The following is a 14,773-nucleotide window of genomic DNA, read 5'->3' on the forward strand; positions in this document are numbered from 1 at the left end:
CTCGCTCTATGCTTCCACCCTAGCTCCCTGAATTTTTGTCTGAAAACCCCATCTCTCTTCCTACCTATGTTCTTGGTGCCTATGTGGTCCACGACTCGGGGCTGCTCCCCCTCCCCCCTAAGGATCCCAGAAACACGATCCAAGACATCACGAACCATGGCACCTAGGAGGCAACACACCAACCGTGAGTCTCTCTCGTTCCCAAAGAACCTCCTATCTGTTCCCCTAACTATCGTGCCCACAATGACTAATGCTCTGCTCCTCTTCCCCCTTCCCTTCTGAGCAACAGGGACAGACTCTGTGCCAGATACCTGTACCCCATTGCTTACCCCTGGTAAGTCGTCCCCCGCAACAGTATCCAAAACGGTATACCTGTTGTTGATGGAAACTGCCACAGGGGATCCCTGCACTGCCTGCTGGTTCCCTCTCCTTCTACCTACTTCTTTTACCTGAGGTGTGACTACCTCCCCATAACTCCTCTCAATAACCCCCTCCGCCTCCCGAATGATCCGAATGTCATCCAGCTCCAGCTCCAGTTAACTAATGCGGTTCTCGAGGAGTTGGAGCTGGGTGCACTTCCCGCAGATGCAGTCAGCAGGGACACTCTTGGCGACCCTTACCTCCCACATTCTGCAGGGGGAACATACAACTGCCTTAACTTCCATTTCCACTATTCTAAATTCCCAACAAACCTACTGAAAAACCAAAAACAAAGTCAAAACTTCTTAGGTTAGCAATCCAACGGACAGAACTTTTTAAATAAAAGCTTACCTTATCAACACACCAATGTCCTTTTCTTTTGGTTACAGGAGGAGGGTGGGTGGGAGACACTACACGTGCAGTGTCTCGGGTACAGCCACCACCCAAATATATAGTTTTTACTTACCCAGCAGTCCCCTGGTCCTCCGAAAACAAAAAGGAATTAACTTTTAACTTACACTGAAATTGACTTCCCAGCTGCAAGTTCGCTCCGCACCTCCACAACTGTCAAAGCTGCTGCCACCAAAACTAAAAGAAAGAGATTTTAAACCACCCAAATATATAGTTTTTACTTACCCAGCAGTCCCCTGGTCCTCCAAAAACAAAAGGGAATTAACTTTTAACTTACACTGAAATTGACTTCCCAGCTGCAAGTTTGCTCCGCACCTCTGCTACTGTCAAAGCTGCTTCCACCAAAACTAAAAGAAAGAGATTTTAAACCACCCAGATATATAGTTTTTACTTACCCAGCAGTCCCCTGGTCCTCCGAAAACAAAAGGGAATTAACTTTTAACTTACACTGAAATTGACTTCCCAGCTGCAATTTCGCTCTGCACCTCCGCTATTGTCAAAGCTGCTGCCACCAAAACTAAAAGAAAGTGATTTTAAACCACCCAGATATATAGGTTTTACTTACCCAGCAGTCCCCTGGTCCTCCGAAAACAAAAGGGAATTAACTTTTAACTTGCACTGAAATTGACTTCCCAGCTGCACGTTCGCTCTGCACCTCTGCTACTGTCAAAGCTGCTGCAACCAAAACTAAAAGAATGAGATTTTAAACCACCCAAATATATAGCTTTTACTTACCCAGCAGTCCCTTGGTCCTCCGAAAACAAAAGGGAATTAACTTTTAACTGACACTGAAATTGACTTCCCAGCTGCAAGTTTGCTCCGCACCTCCGCTACTGTCAATGCTGCTGCCACCAAAACTAAAAGAAAGAGATTTTAAACCACCCAAATATATAGTTTTTACTTACCCAGCAGTCCCCTGGTCCTCCGAAAACAAAAGGGAATTAACTTTTAACTGACACTGAAATTGACTTCCCAGCTGTAAGTTTGCTCCGCACCTCCACTACTGTCAAAGCTTCTGCCACCAAAACTAAAAGAAAGAGATTTTAAACCACCCAAATATATAGTCTGTACTTACACAGCAGTCCCCTGGTCCTCCAAAAACAAAAGGGAATTAACTTTTAACTTACACTGAAATTTACTTCCCAGCTGCAAGTTTGCTCCGCACCTCCACTACTGTCAAAGCTGCTGCCACCAAAACTAAAAGAAAGAGATTTTAAACCACCCAAATATATAGTTTTTACTTACCCAGCGTTCCCCTGGTCCTCTGAAAACAAAAGTGAATTAACTTTTAACTTACACTGAAATTGACTTCCCAGCTGCAAGTTCGCTCCGCACCTACACTACTGTCAAAGCTGCTGCCACCAAAACTAAAAGAAAGAGATTTTAAACCACCCAAATATATAGTTTTTACTTACCCAGCGTTCCCCTGGTCCTCTGAAAACAAAAGGGAATTAACTTTTAACTTACACTGAAATTGACTTCCCAGCTGCAAGTTCGCTCCGCACCTACGCTACTGTCAAAGCTGCTGCCACCAAAACTAAAAGAATGAGATTTTAAACCACCCAAATATATAGTTTTTACTTACCCAGCAGTCCCCTGGTCCTCCGAAAACAAAAGGGAATTAACTTTTAACTTACACTGAAATTGACTTCCCAGCTGCAATTCTCCTTAAAGACCTGAGAACAAGGAGTGGACAGTGGTTCACCAGTTACTGGTGCCACAGAGGTACTGTGGAAAAATATTTAGAAGGGCCCATGAGACTACAATGGCTGTACATGCTGGTATACGAAAGGCGTAAGCCTGCATAAGACAGCAGTTTGACTGGCCAAAGCGCCACAAAGATGTGATGGGTTACTGTAGGAGTTGCCAGATGTGCCAGTTTGAGGGGAAACCCTAAACTACAGTGAAACCTGCATCCTTAAACCCTGGATTGGTTTTAGTAGGACCCTCTGGAAAATAGCTTGTGAACTGTAAAGGAACCCCGCCGATAACAAAACGGGGCAGGCAGGCACAGGGCTGGCGAAAGTTTACAAAGAAAAGAAAAAATGTACAGGTCCCAACTTTCACAGAACCAGGCTCAATGCGACAGAAATCTGACGCCTTCCCTCCTTAACCAATTCTCCATCCATGCATTCTTTTGGTGTATTTTCCGATTGCTATACTCATTGACAATTGGCCTTGGGAGTAATCCAGAGATTATTACTTTAAGGTCCTACTTGCAGATGCTTTCTTAGCTCCCAAAACTCAGCCTGCTGAGCCTCACCCCTCTTTCTTCCTTTACCGTTGGTATCAATGTGGACCACGACCTCCGACTGTGCATCAGAATTTTCTGAATGGTCTGCAGTGGCTCGGTGATATCCATGAATCTTTCATCGGGGAAGTTACATACCATCTTGGAACCGGGTCTGCGACCACAGAAACGTCTATCTGTTCCCCTAACAATAGAATCTCCTACCACTATTGCTCTCTTGTACTTTCTCCTTCCTCCCTGTGCAACTGAGCCACCCATGGTGCTCTGGTCAAGACTGTTGCTGCCTCTTTCATCGGTACGCAGAATTGAATAGCGGTTAGAAAGTTGCATGCACTCCGGGGACTCCTGCACTACCTGCCTTGACCTTCATGTCTGTCTGGCAGCCACCTAGTCCCTCTCCACCTGAGATTTCTTAAGCTGCGGGGTGACTGCCTCCTGAAACGTGCTGTCCATGTATGCGCCACAGTGACTCCAGCCGCTTTAGTTCCAAAACCCGAAGCTCAAGCTTCTGCAGCAGGAGACACTTCCTGCAGATGTTTTTGTCAAGGACACATGGGGGAGGGGGGGCGGGTGCGTCCATGACGTCCCACATATCACATACTGCTTGGTCGACAGTTTCTCTGGCATTGCCACATAACTGAAGGACCTCATCCCCAGTACCATTCGGGTTAATCTTCTCTCACACCCTCTCCAAGGCCTCAAAATTTCCATATTGTTCTCTAGTTTTATACTCCATTCCCCTTGTAATAAACGCCAATATTCTATTTGCTTCCGAATTACTTGTTATAACTGCATTGTAACATTTGGTGATTCAAGTACATGGACACCAGATCCCCTTGGCTGCAGTTCTCCATTTAAATAATATTATGCTTTTCTATTCTTCCCACCAATGTGAATAACCTCACATTTTCCCACATTATACTCCATCGTCCAAAGTTTGTCCACTCACTTAACCTGTCTTTATCCCTTTGCAGGCTCGTTGTATTCTCTTTACAACGTGCTTTCCTATCTATCATTGTATTTTCAACAAACATGACCACAACTCACTCATCCTTATTCCCTTCATGCAAATCATTGATATAGATTGTAAATAATTGAGACCCCCAGCACTGATGCTTATAGTAATCCATTGGTGACAGTTTTCCCACCGGAAAATGCCCCATTTATTCCGAATATCTATTTTCTGTTAGATTTACAATCCTCCGCCCTTACGAATATACTACTCACGTCATCATGAGCTCTTATCTTCTGAAGTAAACCTTTAGGTGGCACCTTAGCGAATGTCTTTTGAAATCCAAATACACTACATCTACTGGTTCCCATCATACACCCGCTTGTTACATCCTCAAATAACGTTATCAAACATGATTTCCTTCTCATAAAACCATGTTGACTCTGCTTAATTATACAATGATTTTCTAAATGTCCTGCTACTGCTCCCTTAATGATGGATTCCTGCACTTTCTCGATGACAGATATTAGTCTAACTGGCGGAATAGAGGGGGGTGTAAAAGGGGTGGGGGAGTTGCATTACTGGTTAAGGAGAATATCACAGCTGCACTGCGGGAGGACACCTCTGAGGGGTCATGCAGTGAGGCAACATGGCTGGAACTCAGGAATAGGAAGTGTGCAGTCACTCTGTTGGGGGTGTACTACAGGCCTCCCAACAGCCATCGGGAGGTAGAGGAGCAGATATGGAGACAGATTTTGGAAAGATGTAAAGGTAACAGGGTTGTAGTGGTGGGTGATTTTAATTTCCCCTCTATTGACTGGGACTCACTTAGTGCTAGGGGCTTGGATGGGGCAGAATTTGTAAGGAGAATCCAGGAGGACTTCTTGAAACAATACGTAGACAGTCCACCTAGGGATGGAGCCGTACTGGACCTGGTATTGGGGAATGAGCCCGGCCAGGTGGTCGAAGTTTCATTAGGGGCGCATTTCGGGAACAGTGACCATAATTCCATAAGTTTTAAGGTACTTGTGGATAAGGATAAGAGTAGTCCTCGGGTGAAGGTGCTAAATTGAGGTAAGGCTAATTATAACAATATTAGGCAGGAACTGAAGAATTTAGATTGGGGGCGGCTGTTTGAGGGTAATTCAACATGTGACATGCGGGAGTCTTTCAAACGTCAGTTGATGAGAATCCAAGACCAGCATGTTCCTGTGAGGAAGAAGGATAAGTTTGGCAAGTTTCGGGAACCTTGGATGACGCGGGATATTGTGAGCCTCGTCAAAAAGAAAAAGGAAGCATTCGTAAGGGCTGGAAGGCCAGGAACAGACGAATCCCTTGAGGAATATAAAGGCAGGAGAAAGGAACTAAAGCAAGGAGGTAGGAAGGCTAAAGGGGTTATGAGAAGTCATTGGCAAACAGGATTAAGGAAAATCCCAAGGCTTTTTGGACGTATATAAAGAGCAAGAGGGTGACCAGGGAAAGGGTTGCCCCACTCAAGGACTGAGAAGGGAATCTATGTGTGGAGCCAGAGGAAATGAGTGACGTACTAAATGAGTACTTTGTATCCGTATTCACCAAGGAGAGGGAATTGGTGGATGATGAGCCTAGGGAAGGGAGTGTAGATAGTCTCAGTCGTCTCATTGTCAAAAAGGAGGAGGTGTTGGGTGTCTTGCAAAGCATTAAGGTAGATAAGTCCGCAGAGCCTGATGGGATCTACTCCAGAATACTGAGGGAGGGAAGGGAAGAATTTGTTGGGGCCTTGACAGAAATCTTTGCATCCTCATTGGCTACAGGTTGTTCCTTTGTTTAAGAAGGGTAGCAAGGATAATCCAAAAAATTATAGGCCGGTGAGCCTTACGTCACTGGTAGGGACATTATTAGAGAGGATTCTTCGGGACAGGATTTACTCCCATTTGGAAACAAACGGAATTATTAGCGAGAGGCAGCATGGTTTTGTGAAGGGGAGGTCGTCCCTCACTAATTTGATTGAGTTTTTTGAGGAAGTGACGAAGATGATTGATGAAGGAAGGGCAGTGGATGTTATCTATATGGACTTCAGTAAAGCCTTTGACAAGGTCCCTCATGGCAGACTGATACAATAGGTATAGTCACACGGGATCAGAAGGGAGCTGTAAAGATGGATACAGAACTGGCTCGCTCACAGAAGACAGAGGGTAGCAGTGGAAGGGTGCTTTTCTGAATGGAGGGATGTGACTAGTGGTGGTTCCGAAGGGATCAGTGCTGGGACCTTTGTTGTTTGTAGTATACATAAATGATTAGGAGGAAATTGCAGCTGGTCTGATTTGTAAGTTAGCGGACTACACAATGTTTGGTGGAGTTGTGGATAATGGTGAGGATTCTCAGAGTATACAGCAGGATATAGATCGGTTGGAGACTTGGGCGGGAAAGATGGAGTTTAATCTGGACAAATGTGAGGTAATGCATTTTGGAAGGTCTAATGTAGGTGGGAAGTATACAATAAATGGCAGAACCCTTAGGAGTATTGACAGGCAGAGAGATCTGGGCGTATAGGTGCACAGGTCACGGAAAGTGGCAACGCAGGTGGATAAGGTCGTCAAGAAGGCATATGGCATGCTTGCCTTCATCGGTCGGAGCATAGAGTAAAAAAATTGGCAAGTCATGCTGCAGCTGTACAGAACTTTAGTTAGGCCACACTTAGAATATTGCGTGCAATTCTGGTCGCCACACTACCAGAAAGACGTGGAGGCTTTGGAGAGGGTACAGAAGAGGTTTAACAGAATGTTGCCTGGTCTCGAGGGCATTAGCTATGAGGAGAGGTTGGATAAACTCAGATTGTTTTCACGGGAACGACAGAGGTGGAGGGGTGACATGATAGAGGTTTACAAAGTTATAAGCGGCATGGACAGAGTGGACAGTCTGAAGCCTTTTCCTAGGGTGGAGGAGTCAGTTACTAGGGGACTTAGGTTTAAGGTGAGAGGGGCAAAGTTTAGAGGGGATGTGCTGTTCCTGTGTTGTACTGTTCTTTGTTCTTTGTTTGTTCTTTGGCCTATAGTTTCCTGATTTTTGCCTGCCCCTTTTCTTGAACAGAGGAGTCACATTTGTCGCTTCCTAATCCGTTGTAACCTTTACAAAATCTAAGGAATTTCAGAAGATTACAATCAATGCATTCACTTTCTCTGCAGCCTCTTCTTTTAAGACGCTAGGATGCAGACCATCAGGTCCAAGGGATTTGTCAGCCTTTAGCCCCCGGATCTTCCCAGCACTTCTTCCATAGCAAAATTGTTTTTTTAAGTTTCTCCCCTCCTTTTCCCCTTTATATTTATACTCATGTTGGGATTTTGTTGTGGATTTTCCATAAAAACAGATACAAATACTTGTTCAAAGACTCTGCCATTTCAAGGCTTCCCATTACTAATTCTAAGTCTCACCCTCGAAGGGACAAATGTTTATTTTAGCTTCACTCTTCCTTCAGAAATCCCTATCATGACCAGCTTGTAGCCCCGTCTCAGTAATAGCTAGCACATGAAAGCAACAACATCCCACATTGAAATAAAACTTGAACGAAAGAGTAGGACCCATTAGGGACCAAGGGGGAAATTTGTGGGTGAAGCCAGAGGACTTTGGTAGGATGTTGAATGAATACTTCACTTCTATCTTCACCCAACAGAATGAGGATGTCGATATGGAACTTATAGAGAGAGACTGTGAGGTTCTTGAGCAAATTGTCATAGGGAGTGACAAGGTATTGGAGGCTTTGGAAGACTTTAAAGTGGACAAATCTCCAGGTCCGGACGATTTGTGTCCCAGGATGCTGTGGGAGGCGAGGGTGGAATTTGCAGGGGTCTGACCCTAATTTTTAATTCCTCTCTGGCCACGGGGGAGGTCCCAGAGGACTGGAGAACAGCTAATGTGGTCCCACTATTTAATAAAGATTGCAGAGATAAGCTAGGGAACTACAGACCAGTGAGTCTCACGTCAGTGGTAGGGAAACGATTGGAGAAAATTCTGAAGGAGAGAATCTATCTCCACTTGGGGAGACAAAATTTGATTCGGAATAGTCAGCATGGCTTTGTCAAAGGGAGGTCATGCCTAACAAATTTGTTTGAATTTTTTGAGCATGTGACCAGGTGTGTAGATGAGGGTAGTGCAGTTGATGTAGCTTATATGGATTTCAGCAAAGCCTTTGACAAGGTCCCACATGGGAGACCTATCAAGTACGCAAATGCTCATGGGGTACAAGGTAAATTGATAAGGTGGATACAACATTGGCTTAGCTGCAGGAGACAGAGTGTGATGACAGACGGCTGTTTTAGTGACTGGAAACCAGTGTCCAGTGGCGTACCACAGGGATCTCTGCTGGGTCCCCTATTGTTTGTCATTTGTATAAACGGCATAGATGACTATGTGGGGGGTAGGATCAGTAAGTTCGTGGCTGACTCAAAGATTGGCCGAGTTGTTAACAGTGAGGTGGAGTGTCTTAGGTTACAGGAAGATAGAGACGGGATGGTCAAATGAGCAGAAAAGTGGCAGATGGAATTTAACGCTGAACAGTATGAGGTGATACACTTTGGAAGGAGTAATGTGACATGGAAGTATTCAATGAATGGCCCGACACTGGGAAGTACGGAGGAACAAAGGGACCTTGGCGTGTTTGTCCATAGATTTACAGTAGAGAAAGAAAGTGTTGTCGAGGAGAATACTGAGATTCAGACGCCTAGGCTAGATGGGATTGAGGCTCACAAGAAGGAGGTGTTAGCAATTTTGCAAAGTGTGAAAATAGATAAGTCCCCTGGGCCAGATGGGATTTATCCTCGGATTCTCTGGGAAGCCAGGGAGGAGATTGCAGAGACTTTGTCCTTGATCTTTTTGTCGTCATTGTCGACAGGAATAGTGCCGGAAGACTGGACGATAGCAAATGTTGTCCCCTTGTTCAAGAAGGGGAGTAGAGACAGCCCTGGTAATTATAGACCTGTGAGCCTTCCTTCGGTTGTGGGTAAAATGTTGGAAAAGGATATGAGACAGGATTTATAATCATCTTGAAAAGAATAAGTTCATTAGCGATAGTCAGCACGGTTTTGTGAAGGGTAGGTCGTGCCTCACAAACCTTATTGATTTTTTCGAGAAGGTGACCAAACAGGTGGATGAGGGTAAAGCAGTGGATGTGGTCTATATGGATTTCAGTAAGGCGTTTGATAAGGTTCCCCACGGTAGGCTATTGCAGAAAATACGGAAGTATGGGGTTTAAGGTGATTTCTAGCTTTGGATCAGAAATTGGCTGGTTGAAAGACGACAGAGGGTGGTGGTTGATGGCAAATGTTCATCCTGGAGTTTAGTTACAAGTGGTGTACCGCAAGGATCTGTTTTGGGGTCACTGCTGTTTGTCATTTTTATAAATGACCAGGAAGAGTGTGTAGAAGGGTGGGTTAGTAAATTTGCGGATGACACGAAGGTCGGTGGAGTTGTGGATAGTGCTGAAGGATGTTGTAGGGTACAGAGGGACATAGATAGGCTGCAGAGCTGGGCTGAGAGATGGCAAATGGAGTTTAATGCGGAAAAGTGTGAGGTGATTCACTTTGGAAGGAGTAACAGGAATGCAGAGTACTGGGCTAATGGGAAGATTCTCGGTAGTGTAGATGAACAGAGAGTTCTTGGTGTCCAGGTACATAAATCCCTGAAAGTAGCTACCCAGGTTAATAGGGCTGTTAAGAAGGCATATCGTGTGTTAGCTTTTATTAGTAGGGGGATCGAGTTTCGGAGCCACGAGGTCATGCTGCAGCTGTACAAAACTCTGGTGTGACAGCACCTGGAGTATTGCGTGCAGTTCTGGTCACCGCATTATAGGCAGGATGTGGAACCTTTGGAATGGGTGCAGAGGAGATTTACTAGGATGTTGCCTGGTATGGAGGGAAGGTCTTACGAGGAAAGGCTGAGGGACTTGAGGTTGTTTTCGTTGGAGAGAAGGAGGAGGAGAGGTGACTTATTAGAGACATATAAGATAATCAGAGGGTTAGATAGGGTGGATAGTGAGAGTCTTTTTCCTCGGATGGTGATGGCAAACACGAGGGGACATAGCTTTAAGTTGAGGGGTGATAGATGTCGGACAGATGTTAGAGGTAGTTTCTTTACTCAGAGAGTAGTAGAGGCGTGGAACGTCCTGCCTGCAACAGTAGTAGACTCTCCAACTTTAAGGGCATTTAAGTGGTCATTGGATAGACATATGGATGAAAATGGAATAGTGTAGGTCAGATGGTTTCACAGGTCGGCGCAACATCGAGGGCCGAAGGGCCTGTACTGCGCTGTAATGTTCCAATTCTAATTCTAATTCTAAAAGATCTCTGAAGGCAGGAGGGCAGGTTTATAGGGTAGTGAAAAAGACACATGGGACACCTGCCTGTATCAATCGAGGCTTAGATTGCAAAAGCAGGGAGGTCAAGTTGGAGTTGTACAGAACTTTGGTCAGGCCACAGCTGGAGTACTGTGTGCAATTCTGGTCTCCACATTTTTGGAAGGATGTGATTCCATTGGAGGGGGTGCAGAGGCGATTCACCAGGATGTTGCCTGGGATGGACATTTCAGCTATGAAGAGAGGTTGGATCGGCTTGGGTTGTTTTCGCTGGAACAGAGAAGACTGAGGGGTGACCTAATCGAGGTGTTCAAGATTATGATGGACACGGACAGGGTGGATGGGGAGCAGCTGTTCCCCTTCGTTCAAGGTTCAGTTACGATTGGTCACAAGTTTAAGGCGAGAGGAGGGAGGTTTCAGGGGGATCTGAGGAAGAACATTTTTACCCAGAGGGTGATGACGGTCTGGAATGCCCTGCCTGTGAGGGTGGTAGATGCAGGTTGCCTCACATCCTTTAAAAAGTACCTGGATGATCACTTGGTACGTCATCACATTCAAAGCTATGGGCCAAGTGCTGGCAAATGGGATTAGGTAGATAGGTCATGTGTTTTAATGCATCGGTGCAGAGTCGATGGGCCGAATTGCTTCTTCTGCACTGTAATATTCTGTGATTCTGTGATTCTGTGAAACTGCTATAAAACACCCCAAGGCACTTCACAGGAGCGTGATCAAATAAAATTTGACTGCGCAACATGTACAGAGATATTCTGGACAGGTGACACAGAGCTTGATCAAATAGGGCGGTTTATACAGTAACTTAAAAGAGGGGAGAGTGAAGAGGAGAAGTTTAGGGAAGTAATTCCAGACCTTATGGGCCAGGATCTGAAGGCACGTTCACAATTCAAAAGTAATTAAAATTGGGGTTGAGCCAGAGGCCGGAATTGGAGGAGTGAACAGATCACAGATAGGGAGGGTTGTAGAGAAGGGCGGGGGGCGGGGTGTGTGGGGGTGTGTGGTTACCGAGATAGGGAAGGTTGACGGGGCTGGAGGATGTCACAGTGATAGGGAGATTTTCAAAGACTGGTGTAGATTACAGAGGGAGTGACATTTGTAGAAACTAGAAGAGATTAATTAGATAGTATTGTCGTGGCTGGACGAGGCTAGAGAGATATGCGGATTGCAGGGGTTGGTGAAGGTTACAAAGATATGAAGCTTCTGGAGGAGATTATGGTGTTCAATAGTGTTGTACGGGCAGGAGGAGGTTACAGAGATAAGGAGGGTTGTAGGGGCTGGAGGAGTTTACAGACATAGGGAGGGCTGTCAGTACTTGAGAAGTTTACAGAGTGGGGGAGATTTGTATGTCTGGAGGAGGTTACACAGATAGGGGGTGTTGTCAGGACTTGAACATTTTTAATAGATAGGGAGTACTGTAGGTGCTGGAGGAAGTTGCAGAGAGGGGGAAGGTTGTAGGGTCAGGAAGGGGTTGCAGAGATGAGACGGTTTGTAAGGCTAGAGGAGGTCACAGAGACGGAGGGATGGTTGTAGGCGGTAGAATAGGTTACATTGCAAGGACTGGAGGAGATAACAGAGATACGGTAGGTTGTAGGGGATGTAGAGGAGGTCACAGAGATAAGGATAATTGTAGGGAATGAAGTAGGTTACAGAGAAAAGGGAAGGCTGGGGCGTTTAGAAGAGTATATTGAGATAGGGAACATTGAAGTAGCTAGAGGAAGTTAGAGAGATAAGGAGGGTTGTCGGGGCTGAAAGAGGTAACAGATAAAGGGGTGATTGTAGAGGCTGGAGGATGGTGCAGAGGGAGGGAGGATTGTGGGAGTTTGTGGAGAATATAGACATAGGGCGGCTTGTAAGCAATGGAGGAGATTACACAGATAGTTAGGGCTATAGGGGCTGGAGGATGTTACAGAAATCGAGAGGGTTTTAAGGGCAGGACGGGGTTATAGGGATCGTGAGGGCTGTAAGAACTTGAGCAGGTTACAGAGATAGGCCTGTTTGTATGACTGGAAGAGATTGCAAAGATAATGAGGGCTGTAGAAGTTGGGGGAGTACAGTGATAGGGAGAATTGTCGGGCTTGGAGGAATGTAGAGAGACAGCGAGGTTTGTAGGGGCTGGCAGAGGTTACAGAGAATGGGGTGTTGTATTATTTGGAGGAAGTTATAGAGATAAGGAGGTTTGTAGGGGCTGGAGGAGGTTACAAATTTAGGGAGGCATGTAGGTTTGGAGGATGATACTGATATAGGGACGGTTGTCGCAGCTAAAGACGTTAACGAAATGGTGGCATTAAAAAGCTGCAGGTGGTTACAGTGATATGGGGAGTTGCAGCGACTGGAGTAGGTGACAGAGGTAAGGACGGCTGTAGCGACTAGACGAGTTTATTGAGATTGGGAGGTTTAGGGGCTTGTGGAGGTTAACGGATGTAGGGAGGGCTGTAGGAGCGGGAAAAGGTCACAGAGATAGGGAAGGTTGCAAGGAGTTGAAACGAGCACAGAGAGATAGGACTGGAGGAGGTTAGAAAAGTAGTGAGTTTGTAAGGGTTGATGGAGGTTGCAGAGATAGGAGGGTTGTAAGGAGTGAGGAGGTTACAGAGATAGGGAGTGTTTTTGGGCAGGAGCAGTTGACAGAATTAGGGAGGTTTGAAGGGTTGGAGCGGGTTACAAATATATGGAGGGTTGTCGGGCTTGGGAAAGTTACAGAGATTGGAAGGGTTTCAGTTGTTGGAGGAGGTTACAGCGATTGGGAGGCTTTTAAGGTTGGAGAAGGTTATAAAGATAGGGACGGTTGTGGGGAGGAGGAGAATATAGAGATGGGAGGGTTGTAGTGCTGAAGACGTTACAGAGATTAGGAAGGTTGTAACGATAGAGAAAATTACAGATAGGGAGGGTTGTTGGGCTGGACGAGCTTACAAAGGTCGGAACGGTTGCAGGGGCTGCAGAGGATTACAGAGATGGGGAGTTTTGTGGGGCAAAAGATGTTACAGAAATAGAACGGGATTTTAGAACTTGAGAAGCTTACACATATCGGACAGTTTCTAGTTTCCGGACGAGGTTATAGAGATTGGGAGTGATGTTTGGGCCGGAGAATGTTACAGAGTTAGAAAGGGGAATACGGGATGGATGATGTTACAGAGATAGAGGTTGAAATAGGACCTGGTGGACGTTGCTGATATTGGAAAGTCGTGTAAGCCTGAGGGATTTGAAAGCCAGGATGTCATGTTTAAAATTGATACTTTGCGGACCAACAGCCAATGTAGGTCAGTGAACAAACTGGTTATAAGTGAGATTGAGTTTGTGCGGGTAAGGACACTTGGCAGCAGAGTTTTGAATGCCCTCAAGTTTATGGAGGGTTGAATGTGGAAGGCCAGCCAGGAGTGTGTTGGAATAGTCAAATGTAGAGATAATAAAGACAGGGATGAGGGTTCAGCAGCAGATGAGCTGATGCAAGGAGAGAAGCGAATGATGTTTTGTAGGTGGAAATGGACGGGCGTCATGATAGTGCAGATGTGTTGTTGGAAGCCCATCTCGGGTTCAAATATGACACGGAAGCTGTGACCCGAAGAGCATGGAGTCGGTGGTGCGGGAACAGATTTTGTGGCATGTCCGCAGATAACGGTTTTCCAACTGGATATTTGCATTAAATTTCTGCTCATCCTGTACTGGATGTTAGACAAGCAGACTGATAATTTACAGACAGTCGAGAGAGGTGGTGGTGAGGTAGACTGGGTGTCATCAGCATATTTGTGGAAACTAGCGCTGTGTTTTTAGATGATGTGGCTGAGGGTCAACATGTAGATGATAAATAGGAGGGAGCCAATGATAGATCCATGTGGGATACAAGAGATAACGCTTTTGTGGAACAGCAGGTCAAGCCATTGCAAATGATTCTTTGACTTCGATGAGACAAATAAGTTTGGAACCAGGTGCCAGCTTTGCCATCAAGCTGGACGACAATGGAAAGGTGTTGGAGGAGGATGGTGTGGGCAACCATGTCAATGGCTGCAAACAAGCCGAGAAGGACGAGGAGGGCTAATTTACCTTTGTTACAGTCACAGAAGCTGCCATTTGTGACTTTGCGAAGAGCTGTTTAAGTACTGTGGCAGAGGTGAACCTTGATTGGAGGGATTCAAACATATAGTTCTGGGGAAGATATTAACCGATATAAGAGTCGACAACACGTTTAAGGACTTTGTAGAGGAAAGGGAGATTAGAGATGGTACTGTAGCTTGTAAGGGCAGAGCAGACAAGAGCTGTTTATTTTCGTGGAGGGTGACGAACAGCAGATTTGAAGTAGAGAGGGACGGTAATGGAAGCGAGGATAAGGTTAACAATATCAGCTACCATAGGTACCAGGTAGCAGTCACCAAGATGAGGCACCAGGACCGTCAGCTCTTGTTCTGTT

The sequence above is a fragment of the Heterodontus francisci genome, chromosome 39 (genome assembly GCF_036365525.1).
Source record: "Heterodontus francisci isolate sHetFra1 chromosome 39, sHetFra1.hap1, whole genome shotgun sequence".
NCBI classification, from domain to species: Eukaryota; Metazoa; Chordata; class Chondrichthyes; order Heterodontiformes; family Heterodontidae; genus Heterodontus; species Heterodontus francisci.